This window comes from Chionomys nivalis, chromosome 21, assembly GCF_950005125.1.
Source record: "Chionomys nivalis chromosome 21, mChiNiv1.1, whole genome shotgun sequence".
Classification (NCBI taxonomy): domain Eukaryota; kingdom Metazoa; phylum Chordata; class Mammalia; order Rodentia; family Cricetidae; genus Chionomys; species Chionomys nivalis.
This window is the reverse complement of record NC_080106.1, coordinates 41,559,203-41,570,847: the sequence shown is the minus strand read 5'-3', so window position 1 is coordinate 41,570,847 and position 11,645 is coordinate 41,559,203. Positions and strand designations below refer to the sequence as shown.

The 11,645-nt window shown below is 50.1% G+C and overlaps 1 protein-coding gene across 8 annotated transcripts in view; it reads left to right on the top strand.

Moving 5' to 3' along the window:
• Nucleotides 1-6,464: 6,464 nt before the first annotated feature.
• The window catches only part of Cacna1a (calcium voltage-gated channel subunit alpha1 A), a 289,933-nt gene continuing 284,752 nt past the window's right edge, over nt 6,465-11,645 (top strand). For 7 of the 8 annotated variants that reach the window (XM_057754011.1, XM_057754008.1, XM_057754010.1 and 4 more), the window contains exon 1: nt 6,466-6,575. The gene's annotated coding sequence lies outside the window, so the exon portion shown is untranslated. Of the gene's footprint in view, nt 6,576-11,645 lie in introns of all 8 variants that reach the window. The other variant, XM_057754012.1, reaches the window with a different exon arrangement.

Genomic DNA, 11,645 nt, shown 5'->3' with positions numbered 1-11,645 from the left:
AGTATCAATAGATCTGCTAACATGGAAGGGGAACAGTTTCACTGGGTCCTACCCCTAAGTGAAGAGCTTTATGCAACTAATGTCTTCTGATTCAGCCCCTCCCAGGGATGACCTCCCTCACCGTTATCTAATACAACAAAAATGGCCTCATTGGGTTATATTCATATATTTTTGCATACATATACACACAGAAATACATATACACATATGTATGCACACACATGCATACAATGTACATACATATACATACACATATGCACATATGCACATACACATACATATATGTGTATACATAGCATAATGGTCCTAGAAAAAGAAGCTATTAACTTGAGAATGACGGGTGTAAGAGGGTTGGAGGGAGGAAAGGAGAGGAGAAAGTGATATAGCTCTGTGTTAAAATTGCTTGATAGAAGAGAATGAAAGGAAGTGTCACGGCTCCCACTGCATGCAAAGTGGACAGACGGCGAGGACTGTATCTGCTTCACAACAAAAGCGACCAGATCCACCGTGTTCAAAGGAGAATTTAGTTATCTATTTATTTGTTTACTTTTTTCTGATTTTTGAGATAGGGTTTCTGTGTAGCTCTGGCTGTCCTGGAACTCACTCTGTAGACCAGGCTGGCCTTGAACTCACAGAGATCCCCTTGCCTCTAACTCCCGAGTGCTGAAATTAAAGGTGTGCACCACCACCGCCCAGCTTACTTATTTTGTTTGAGACAAGGCTTCTGAGACTGCCCTAGAACTCAGTCTGCAGCCCTGGCTGGCCATCCCCATGTCTTGGACTCCTGAGTGCCAGGATAGCAGATGTGTGCCACTCTACCTGGCTTTCGTGCGCCCATGTTTTGTTTTCTTTCATCGTCATGATCGCCGTGTGATGAAGTGGACTTTGTCCAGAACGCGGAAGTAACCGTTTGCTCACCTGGACAAACAGCAGAGCTGTCCTCAGAGTGATGGCTGCCAGGTGGCACACTTCCCAGCCAGGGCCCGTGTGTGAAGCTGTCAAACTTGGAGCAAGCACTCTCCCTCTGTGGGGGCTGTTATAAGCACAGCTGCCCTGTCCCGTGGCCAAACAAGATGCACGCTCTCCTTTCTCTGGTGGGTAGCTCAGGATGATGGTGCCAGGAATGGAGATGTGTCGTGGGGGTTTCTCCTGGAGAGTCATCACACAGGCTTCTCCGGGAATCTGCTTTCTTTTTCATCCTGTATCCTTTGGTAGCAAGAAGAGAGTAAGATAATGAGATGAGTCCATAGCCAGCTAGTGAGAAAGACTGCCTGACCTGCAACATCAGGAAGCTGGGGAGGAAAAGGTTGCCTGGTGCCTCACCTGCTCGGTTCCTGGAAAGCTAAACCAAATCAGGCTCTGTTGCTCCCTGCCTGCCGTTCAGCTCATCCAACAGGAGTCTCTTACGGAGAAGAAGAGAGAGTAGGTGAGAAGATCTAAGGTGCTTCCTCCTACAGCCCTGGTTGCCCAAGAGCCTCGTGTATCCTTCTGCTGGGGGCCACGCCTCCCTCTCCTGTCTGCATGTTCTGGAGATGTCTCATTGCTCTTTCAAATTTTGCAGCAGGTGCCTCTGTGGACATCACGTCACCCAGCTAGCACTATGCTTGTTGTTAATTTAAGTGCTTTGAAGGCTGGTCGCCAGTTTCAAGTGTGGTCTGCTTTCTGTGAACTCTGGTGGAAAGGGGATCCCACTCTGGCTAAGGCTGTGCAGCAGCATACACAGCAGACACACGTGTGCTGCTTCTCCATAAGCCTGGGATGGAAATGTGGGCCTTATCATGGACATGTTGCTGACTGCAGAGTTGAGCCATGGAGAGCTTCGTGGGTTCCCGAAAGTCTCGGAACTGGTAGAGATGTAGGCACAAAGTGTCTAATACAGGTTTTCTGGGTTCAGGCCTTGGACCATTCTTGTTGCTCTGGACTTTCCTAAGAGATAATGGTGATGGTGGAGATAATGGGGACAATGAAGATCACTGTGATGGTGATGTAGTAATGTTGGCCATGGTGAGACGAGGGTCATGGTGGTGATGACTGTAGCGATAGAGGTGATGATGGTGATTGTCATGGTGGTGATGTGGTGATGGTGGTCATGGTGGAGATGGTGGCCATGGTGATGCTGGTAGGGATGGTGGTGATGCAGTGATGGTGGTCATGGTGGAGATGGCGGCCATGGTGATGCTGGTAGAGATGGTGGTGATTTAGTGATGGTGGTCATGGTGGAGATGGTGGCCATGGTCATGCTGGTAGGGATGGTGGTGATTTAGTGATGGTGGTCATGGTGGAGATGGTGGTGGTGGTAATGATGGTTGTGTTGGTTAGTTGGTTAGTTTTATCTCAACTTGACACAAGCTAGAATCATTTGGGAAGAAGGACTCTCAATTTGAGAAAATGCTTCCATAAGACTGATCTGTAGGCATGACTGTGGGACATTTTCTTGATTAATAATTGATGTGGGAGGGCCTAGCCCAGTATGTATGGTGCCATCCCTACACAGGTGGTCTGGAGTGTATAAGGAAGCAGCTGAGCAAACAGGGGGAACAAGCCAGTAAGCAGCATTCCTCCATGGTCTCTCTTCAGTTCCTGACTCCTGGTTTCTGTTCTAGCTTCTCTCAGTGAAGGACTAAGCTGTAAGGAGAAATAAACTCTTCCCTTCTCAAGGTATTCTTGGTTATGGTCTTTATCACAGCAATAGGAAGCAAACTAAGACCATGGTGATGGTGATTGTGATGGTGGCGAAGATGGAGGTGGTGGTGATAATGGTGATTATAGTGGCGATGACGATGGTGGTGGTTATAGTGGTGGTGAAGGTTGAAGTGGTGATGATAATGCTGATGATGGTGGTAGTGGTTACAGTGGTGGTGATGGTGGTGATGATGGTGGTAGAGGTTACAGTGGTGGTGATGGTGGTGATGATGGTGGTAGAGGTTACAGTGGTGGTGATGGTGGTGGTAATAGTTGTAGTGGTGATTATAATGGTGGTGATGGTGGTAGCGGTTACAGTGGTGCTAGTGGTGGCAGTGATAGTGGTGATGATAGTGATGGTGGTGGTGGTGTTGATAGTGGTCATGGTGGTGGCAGACACAGTGATGACTGTGTTGATCATACAACCTTACATTTGGACAGGACCCACAGATGCTCTCTGGTTGAATAAAACTCAGCAATATACAAGTAAATGGTCTCTCATGATGCCTTTGAACGACCCAACCAAGGCCTTGCAACACAACATCCCACCTGAGACACGGTGCTCTTCTGAAAAAAATCCCTTCACAGACGCACCTAACAATCAGGTCTTGTCAACTATGTGGGTATCTCTTAGCCCAGTCGAGCTGACACCTGGGATGAACCATTACAGCCATATTTTAAACTACTCCAGAATGCAGTGACTTGAGCTGGGCATGGTCACATGTGCCATTCATCTCTGCAGTCAGGAATCGGAGGCAGGGGGAATCACCCATTCAAGGAGAGAACCTTGGGTTTCTTAGTGAGACTGTGTTGGTTGCTTGGCATATATCCAGTTGGGTGGAGCTTAGCTGGGTGACAGCTCAGGTGTCTTTCATTTTTTCTGGGGACACTTGTTCTCAGGGTAAATGCAAGAGGACAGGCCATACCCACACCTCAGGTAGGCTACGTGCCATCAACTAAAGCAATTCATAGGGTCATGTCCAAGCCCAAGGGGTGGGAGAGCAGTGTTGCCCCACTGAAAATGCAACAAGGCTCTGTAAACAGGAAGGAGAGAATAACCGAGCAATTGTTCAACCTAAAAAGCCACAGGAGTTAGAAGAGAGCTGACTCAGGCTGGTCTCATTCGCATGAAGGAAAATCAGAACTTTCTGACATTTCCAAAGGACTTCTGAGGAAGCTGGGGTGGCTATTTATGTTCACACAGTGACTCACAGGAGTCACATGGCATGAAATAGGAAAATTCGATGCTAATTGTGCAGCCCCAGGGCTCCCTGCCTAACAGTAATAACATCTTGTGTTGTTCGGCCTTTTCCAGCTCACAGCACCTCCAACCGTAGCATCTGACTTCATAGTCAAAACAACTCTTCTCAGGTCTTAACCCGGGAGGGAACACAGGCGGAAGGGACTTGTTCAAGGTAACACACTTGATGGGTGTAAATGTTTGTATTCCCCAGTTGGTAAAGTGCTTGCTATGCAAGCCTGAGTACCCCAGAAGCCCCGTGAAAGCTGGAGGGGTGGTGGGGTAGCAACAGCTTGCCACCCTGGGCTGAGGTGGGGGAGGCAGGTGGATCCTTGGGGTGCATTGGCCAGCTAGTCTAAGCTAAACAGTGAACTCCAGGCCAATAACTGGGGTTGTTCTTTGGGCTCTAGGAGCATGCGCGTGCACAGAAAGACACCCACATACATACACACACATACACACACACCCCACACACACAGAGATCACTTTGTACAGTCAATGCCTATTCATTCACAGATCCTGGCTGCTTCCACAGGGCAAAAAGAGTGGAAGTGAAGAAGCGCCTCTGCTTCAGCAACTCATCCACCTTCTCACTTTGGCGCTGAGTCAGTGCTGGACCAAGGCACAGAGGGACTCCTTCCCTCCTTCCCTCTCCCTCAGCAGTTGGCTGGAGCCCACCAGCCTCGGGCTGTACTCTTCTCACTCCGCAGACCTCCTCACTTCTTCAGATAGAAAAAAGTTTTGGTTGTTGGTAAAGATTTCATGTGTGTGTGTGTATATGTGTGTGTATGACTGTGTGCATCATTGTGTGGTGGGCATGGAGGTCAGAGGTCAACCTCAGGAGACCTTCCTTTGTAACTGTCAGAAAAGCTTCTTCCCTCCCACCACAGTGTCTCAGGGATGGAACTCAGGGTGTCAGGTTTGGCAGCAAGCTCTTTATCTGGCACCATCTTGAGGGCCCCCAAGTAGAAGCAAAGAGTGAGACAACCCTGGTGTGGGGGTGTTCCCAACATCTTCAGTGAGCTTCGTTTCCTTGTCTGTGCTTGTCCCTCCCTTCTTTTGTGTGTGGGATATTGTTTAAAAAGATGCATTTTTGTTTCTATATGTGTGTATGCACACACAAGTGCAGCTGCCCTCAGAGGCCAGAAGAGGGCGTGGCGTCCCCTGGAGCCACAGTTAGCAGAAGCTGTGAACCACCTGGCTGGGTTGTTGGGAAGTGAGCACTGGTCCTTTGTGATAGCAGTGTTTGCTACAGAGACTGACATTCGCTTAAAGTGTGTGTGAGTGCGTGAGTGTGTGTGTGCACGCGCGTGTGCACCAGCGTGTGTGAGTGTGCACGCACACGTGCATGTGAAGAGGTTAGAGAACGTATTGCAGAATCGAGGGCTGGGGGGTGGCCTTATTAAATATTAGTCACAGATTCACCATGTGGTTCCAGGCTTGAATGTAGGTTGTCAGGCTTAGAGGTGGGCACCTTTACCCAGGGAGCCATCTTGCCGGCCCCTTACTGTTTCTTACAGAAAAAAATAACACTATCAACTTTAAAAAGGAACGCAGGTGTTGAGGGTGGCAACGCAAGTCTGGGATCCCAGTACTGGGGAGGCTAAGGCAGGATGTAAAGTCCTAAGCTAGCCTAGGCTACATAGTGAGACCCTGCCTCAGAAAGAGGTAAGTAGGTTCTGGCAGTGATAGCACACACCTTTAATCCCAGCACCTGGGAGGCAGAGGCAGGCGAATCTCTGGTCGGGTTCCAGCACAGCCGGGGCTCTGTAGTGAGATCCTGCCTCAATCAATAAATCAAACAAACAACCAATCAACCACTCAGTGAGTAAGTAAAGTAAATCGCGGGGTGCGTTGCTTGGGGTGTGGTACACCCCTTGCCTAGCATTTCCAAGCATTTTCTAAGTCCTGGGTTCCATTCCTTAAAGGGGAGGAAAAGATCTTTACTTATTAGACAAGCGCGAAGCGCGCAGTCAACGACCCTGAGCCCCAGAGCCCGCTTCCCCCCACCCCCTGTCCTGCTGCGGCAATGTCGCTCTGAGGGGGTCAAGGCAGAAGAAACCTGTTTCCAGGGCATGGATTAGCAGTTGCACCTTAAATACTGTTTTTCTAAGAGCATGAATTATTTAGGTCGCCATCGGCAAAGGGGACGTGGCTGAAATTCTGGGCAGCCTCCTGCCTTCCTGCCGCCTCGGTAGGAACAGGTAGGTGGAACGGGGGTTCCACAGCTCTGCTTCTCAGAGACGCCAGCCCCTGGAAGCCCTCCCTTAGTTCTGCTCCGCACTGAGAAGTCACCTTAAGGGACACAGAAAACCAAGAAAAGCCCATTGCAAGGAGCGATGGGGGAGGCTTGCTCTCAGCTCCTGGTTGGAAGGTCACTTGGCTGCGAATGATCACAGGGCTCCGTCTGTCCAGCCTTCCCCCTAGCTTCGGAGAAGCCTCCCCCTCCTTCGCGCCACAGCTGGAGCAGCTGCCCTGTTCCACACTGGCTTCGCTGCGCAGGTCTCCGCGACCCACGCAGCTCTTTTATGCAACCCTCGGGCTGGTCCATGGGTCGGTGTACCACACGCTGCTTGCAAGCCTCGGCGTTGACCAGGTGGGATCCTCGCGACTCCAGGAGAACTGGCCGAGGCACCCACTAGATCCGATGCAGGTGAGCAGGGCTCCTCAGAGTGGGGTGCCTGGGGTAGGACCTGGCGTTCGACTAGGAGCTCGGTTTTCCTTTATATTGCAATAGATCTTAAGCCCTCTCTGTGAATAAGTTTTTTTTTTTGAGTTGATTTCCAAATTTTATTTGATTCTCTGAAAAACAAAACCTACCACGTCTTTCTCTGAAGAGTTTCTCTTGAAGTGTGTGTGAGTGAATAGGCTTATTTCTCTCTTTAAAATGGTTTTTATGTGGGGGGTGGGCGTTGGGACCCAGGGCCTCGCACATAAAAAGAACTCTGCCATTCAGTCACATCCCCAGCCCCCAAATCCGTTTTCTTTTAACTATTCTCAGCTCTGGGTCTGCAGCCCCTGGAGACCAGTGTCTTTGCCACCTGCTGGGCACACGTGACTGGGCTGTGAGAGTTACTGGCCCAAGTCCAGAAGGCAGCCTGTCCTTTCTCAGCCTGGTAGCTCCCAGGGCATCCCCGTGGCTGGGGTTTGGGGGTCCCCGGCCCAGGCTCCCTGACCACACCGGTTCCACATGATCTCTGTGGTTTGATGCTGCTGGGTTGGAGCTCCTTGGGACTTTGGACAAGAACAACTCTGAATGGTCTCTCTCTCTCTCTCTCTCTCTCTCTCTCTCTCTCTCTCTCCCTCTCTCCCTCTCTCTCTGTTTCTCTGTTTCTGGCCTTTACTCTGGTCTTTTTTTCCTCTCTGTCCCTCTCCTCTGTTTTTTCTCTTTATTGTTCTCCTGTCTGTCTCTGACTCTCCTCTCTTTCCTTTTCTCTTTTTACCTGTGAATTTTTCTCTCCTCTGAGTTTCTCCATGCTGACAGCCTCACACACATCCCCCGCAGTACCCGGGGCCAGGCCCAGGGACTGGGGTGCACATTCCCCCAGCATTCTCATGTCTTTGTTGCAGAGTAGGGGCATGGGGTGTGTCCCTGAGACCTGGCCCAAGAAGCCAAACCAGAATAAGACTGGAGCAGAGCAGCTTGGGGGAGCAGGAATAGCCAGCACACCCTGCACCCTCTGCTCTTAGCCCAAGGCCAAGGGCACATCTAAATAAACTCTGCACAGAACCTGGTCTGGTTTGGAGTTGGCGGTTTCACATGGCCTCCTTATGTCCCTTGCAACTTATTTCTAGGGTGATCTCAGGTCATTAGGTGTGCTTAGCTGTGACACCTGTACTCCCCAATTATGTGGCCTCAAGTCCTTCCCCTCCTCAACACCTCACCCATGGCTGCAGGGAGATTCCCCCTTCTGGAATGCTTGAATTTATCTCTGTTTTTCTGTTTTCCCTTAAGATGCAAGAACCTACAGAGGATTATAAAGATGCCGCCCTGCGCAGGCGCCACTTTCCCTCCATGTAAGATGGGTTAGTTCAATGTCATCTTCTCCCAGAGAGTCCATATAAGTGGTCCTTGGGGGCAGGAGGAAGAGGGTGAATTTGAAATTCAAAGAAATGATGGGGCAGTGGCCAGCAAAGGACTGTCCTGCGCTGTCTGCGGTCACTTTAGGCTCTAGCATAGGGGTTGAATTATTTAGTTTATTTTTGCTTAATTTATTTATTTATTTTTATTTTATTTTTCTGAGACTGGGTTTCTGTGTAGCCCAGGCTGGTCTGGAGCTTTCAGCCTCCTGAGTTAGGATATGGATGTGTGCTAGTCCTCCTGGCTACGTTGGTGGTGGTGGTGGTGGTGGTGGTGGTGGTAGCTTATAGGCTCCAAGGAGGCCCCGGGAAGGGCCAAAGAGGAAGGTTCTATTCTGGGATCTTTCAATCCAGGCTGTCCTCACAATACTAGACAGTTCAGAGCTGCCAGCCAGCTCACTCTGACCCTTCAGGCAAGGCCAAGTTCATCTTGTCCCCCCAGTTCGCAAACACTGCCCTGGAAGGCAGACCTTGGACTGCAGCCCAGGCTGGGAGATTGATGGTGAGTGGCGGGTTTCTTGAGGATTCTTGGATCCTACCAAGCCAGGGTGAGAACCGCCAGGATTGCTAAGATACCGAGTAGTCTCGCTGGACTGGGAGACCCTGGCGGCCTCACAGTCACCCACCTATGCATCAGGGTTCTTCGTTGGGGACAGTAGCAGGGCACCTGGGAGGCTTGGGGTGGGCAACCCGAGCTCCATAAACACAGTCGACTTTTGAATTTACTCCCAGGAGAATGTGTGGCTTCCTTCCTCTTCCTTCTTTCCACATAGTGCAGGAGTGTGTGCAAATGTATGAAGCTGCACGTGCACACGTGTGCACACATGTGCCCATGCGTGTGGAGGCCAGAGGCTTCCTCAGTCGCTGTCTGCCTTGTTTCTTGAGACAAGGCCTCTTGCTGAGAGCTTGCAGATTCTGCCAGCCTTGTGGCCTCTGAGTTCTAGGGATCCACGCATCTCTGTCAGCTCAGGTTGGGATGCCACTGTGCCTGACTACTTTTGTATAAATTCTGAGGAATTAGACTCAGCTCCTCATACTTGTGTGGCGAGCGCTTTACCTGTCGAACCATCTCCGACGTCCTCTCCCTCCTTCCTCTGAGCCACGACACCTGGCTTGATTTCTCCTCAAAACTGTTACAGTACTTAGGACACCCGTGAGGTGCTGCGGCCGTTACCCTACGTAGCCTTGGGAATCTCCCACCACCCCAGATAGGTAGCAGAGACCAATCTGGGTCACTCCTGTCCCCACCCCAGCTGCAGCAGCAACCACTGTCTGCCATTGGTCCTGGGAGTCATGTGCACTCTGCTTCCGTACATGGAACCTCATAGTGAGTGGCCTTTGTGTCTGGATCCTCTCACTTCTGATGGATTTCTTCCTAAATGCATCTTTACAGATTTGGGGTGTTAACTGCACACACACAGGAGCTGTGTAGTTTTCATCCTACAATCTAGAATCACCCGGCAAGAGTCCCAGTCGGAGACTGTCTGGATCTGGTCAGCCTCTTTGTGGGCTGTCTGGATTACACTAATTGATGTGTGAAGACCCAGCCCACCATGGGTGGCGTTGTTCCCTAAGCAGGGCACCTTGGACTGTATATGCTTAGAGGAGGCTGAGCATGAGTGGGCACGTTTATGCTCTCTGGACTGTTATGCGACTGGCTGCTTCAGGCTCCTGCTTTGACTTCCCTACTGTGCTGAACTGGTCCTCAACTGTGAGCTAGAAATGAACCTTTTCTCCCGTACATTGCTTTTGTTAACAGCAGACTTAAAGCCAGGACAAACATAGGAGATGCTCTTACTCACCTCACAGCTCATGTTTCTCTCTTCCTCTTTTCTCGTGACTGCCCCTTTCCCCACACAGACCAAGGCAGACGTTCGAAACAGGACCATGTTCTGGCTCAGGCACTGTGGTGCATGCCTGTTATCCTTGCACTCAGGAAATGGAGCAGGAGGATTAGGAGTTGAATATAAGCCTTAGCTATAAGGCCAGCCTGGGCTACATGAGACCCTGACTCAATAGACCAACAACGAAAAAGAAGGGGTGACTAGACTATACACACTCCTAATTCTCCCCAAGACCATTTGTGTGTTTGTATTCACGTGCATGTGTGTGCATGTGTGTGCATATGTGTGTGTAAACCAGTGATCAAATGCAGCTTTTCATCAGAAGTCAAAGCTTTTTCAAAGCCTTGGTTTAAAAAAATATCTTAAATTTATTCTTTGATAATTTATACAGCATATCTTTTAATTTATATATTTTTAATTTTATATATTTATCTTTATCTTGTGTGTCCTGTGTACATGCAGTCACAGGCAACTGCTGCCATATGCTATGGAGGTCAGAAGACAATTTATGGGAGTCAGTTCCCTCATTCTACTACTTGGGTTTGTGGGGTGGACTTCAAGATTATCAGTTTTGGTGGCAAATGTCTTCATCCACTGAGCCATCTCACCAGCCCTGTATACTGTATCTTGTATAAGATATATGATATCTTACATCCATACACATTTCTCCCACTCTGCCTTCTGTCATGTGCCTCTCACACTGAGTGAGTGGGGCGTGGTGGTGACACCTCCAGTCCCAGCCCTCAGGAGGCAGAGGCAGGCGGAGCTCTGTAGGTTCAAGGCTAGGGCTGCATGGTAAGACTTTGTCTTGAACAAAACAAACAATTTAAAAACCCTCACAGAGTCCAGTTAGTGCTGCCCACATGTGTGTAGTGTAGACACATATGCCCTGGAACATGGCACCCTACCAGGGTCACACCCCAGAAGAAAGTTGGCTCTTTTCCCAGCAGTCATTACTGCCAACAGCTCTCAAGGCTGGGCCTTTCATGGGTTGGAGTGTGTCGGCTGGCTGACTTCCTGTCTCTGCTTCCTACTTCTTAGCTCCCTGGCTACAGGTCCTGGCTCCACACCAGTTTGTTTCCTTCCTTCCTTCCTTCCTTCCTTCCTTCCTTCCTTCCTTCCTTCCTTCCTTCCTTCCTTCCTTCCTTCCTTCCCTCCCTCCCTCCCTCCCTCCCTCCCTCCCTCCCTCCCTCCCTCCCTCCCTCCCTCACTCCCTCCTTCCTTCCCTCCTTCCTTCCCTCCTTCCTTTCTCCCTCCCTCCCTCCCTCCCTCCCTCCCTCCCTCCCTCCCTCCCTCCCTCCCTTCCTTTCTCTCTCCCTCCCCTGCCTGCCTCTCTCTCTTCATTTTCAAAGGAGAATTTTTTTTTTTTTTTTTTTTTTTTTTGGTTTTTCGAGACAGGGTTTCTCTGTGGTTTTGGAGCCTGTCCTGGAACTAGCTCTTGTAGACCAGGCTGGTCTCGAACTCACAGAGATCCGCCTGCCTCTGCCTCCCAAGTGCTGGGATTAAAGGCGTGCGCCACCACCGCCCGGCTCAAAGGAGAATTTTTAAAATTTTCTGTGGATGAGTGTTCTGCCTGAATCCACATCTGTGCACCCCATGCATGCCTGGTGCCTGCAGACCCCAGCAGAGGGCAACGGATCCCCTGGAACTTGAGTTACAGATGGTTGTGGGCTGCTGTGGGTGCTGAAGAACAAACCTGGGTTCTCTGCAGCATCCAAGATTTTATTTGCTTTAATTATGTGTGTGTGTGTATGTTGGGGTGGGGGTTGTGCACATGAGCACAGTGCCTGAGGAGAGTA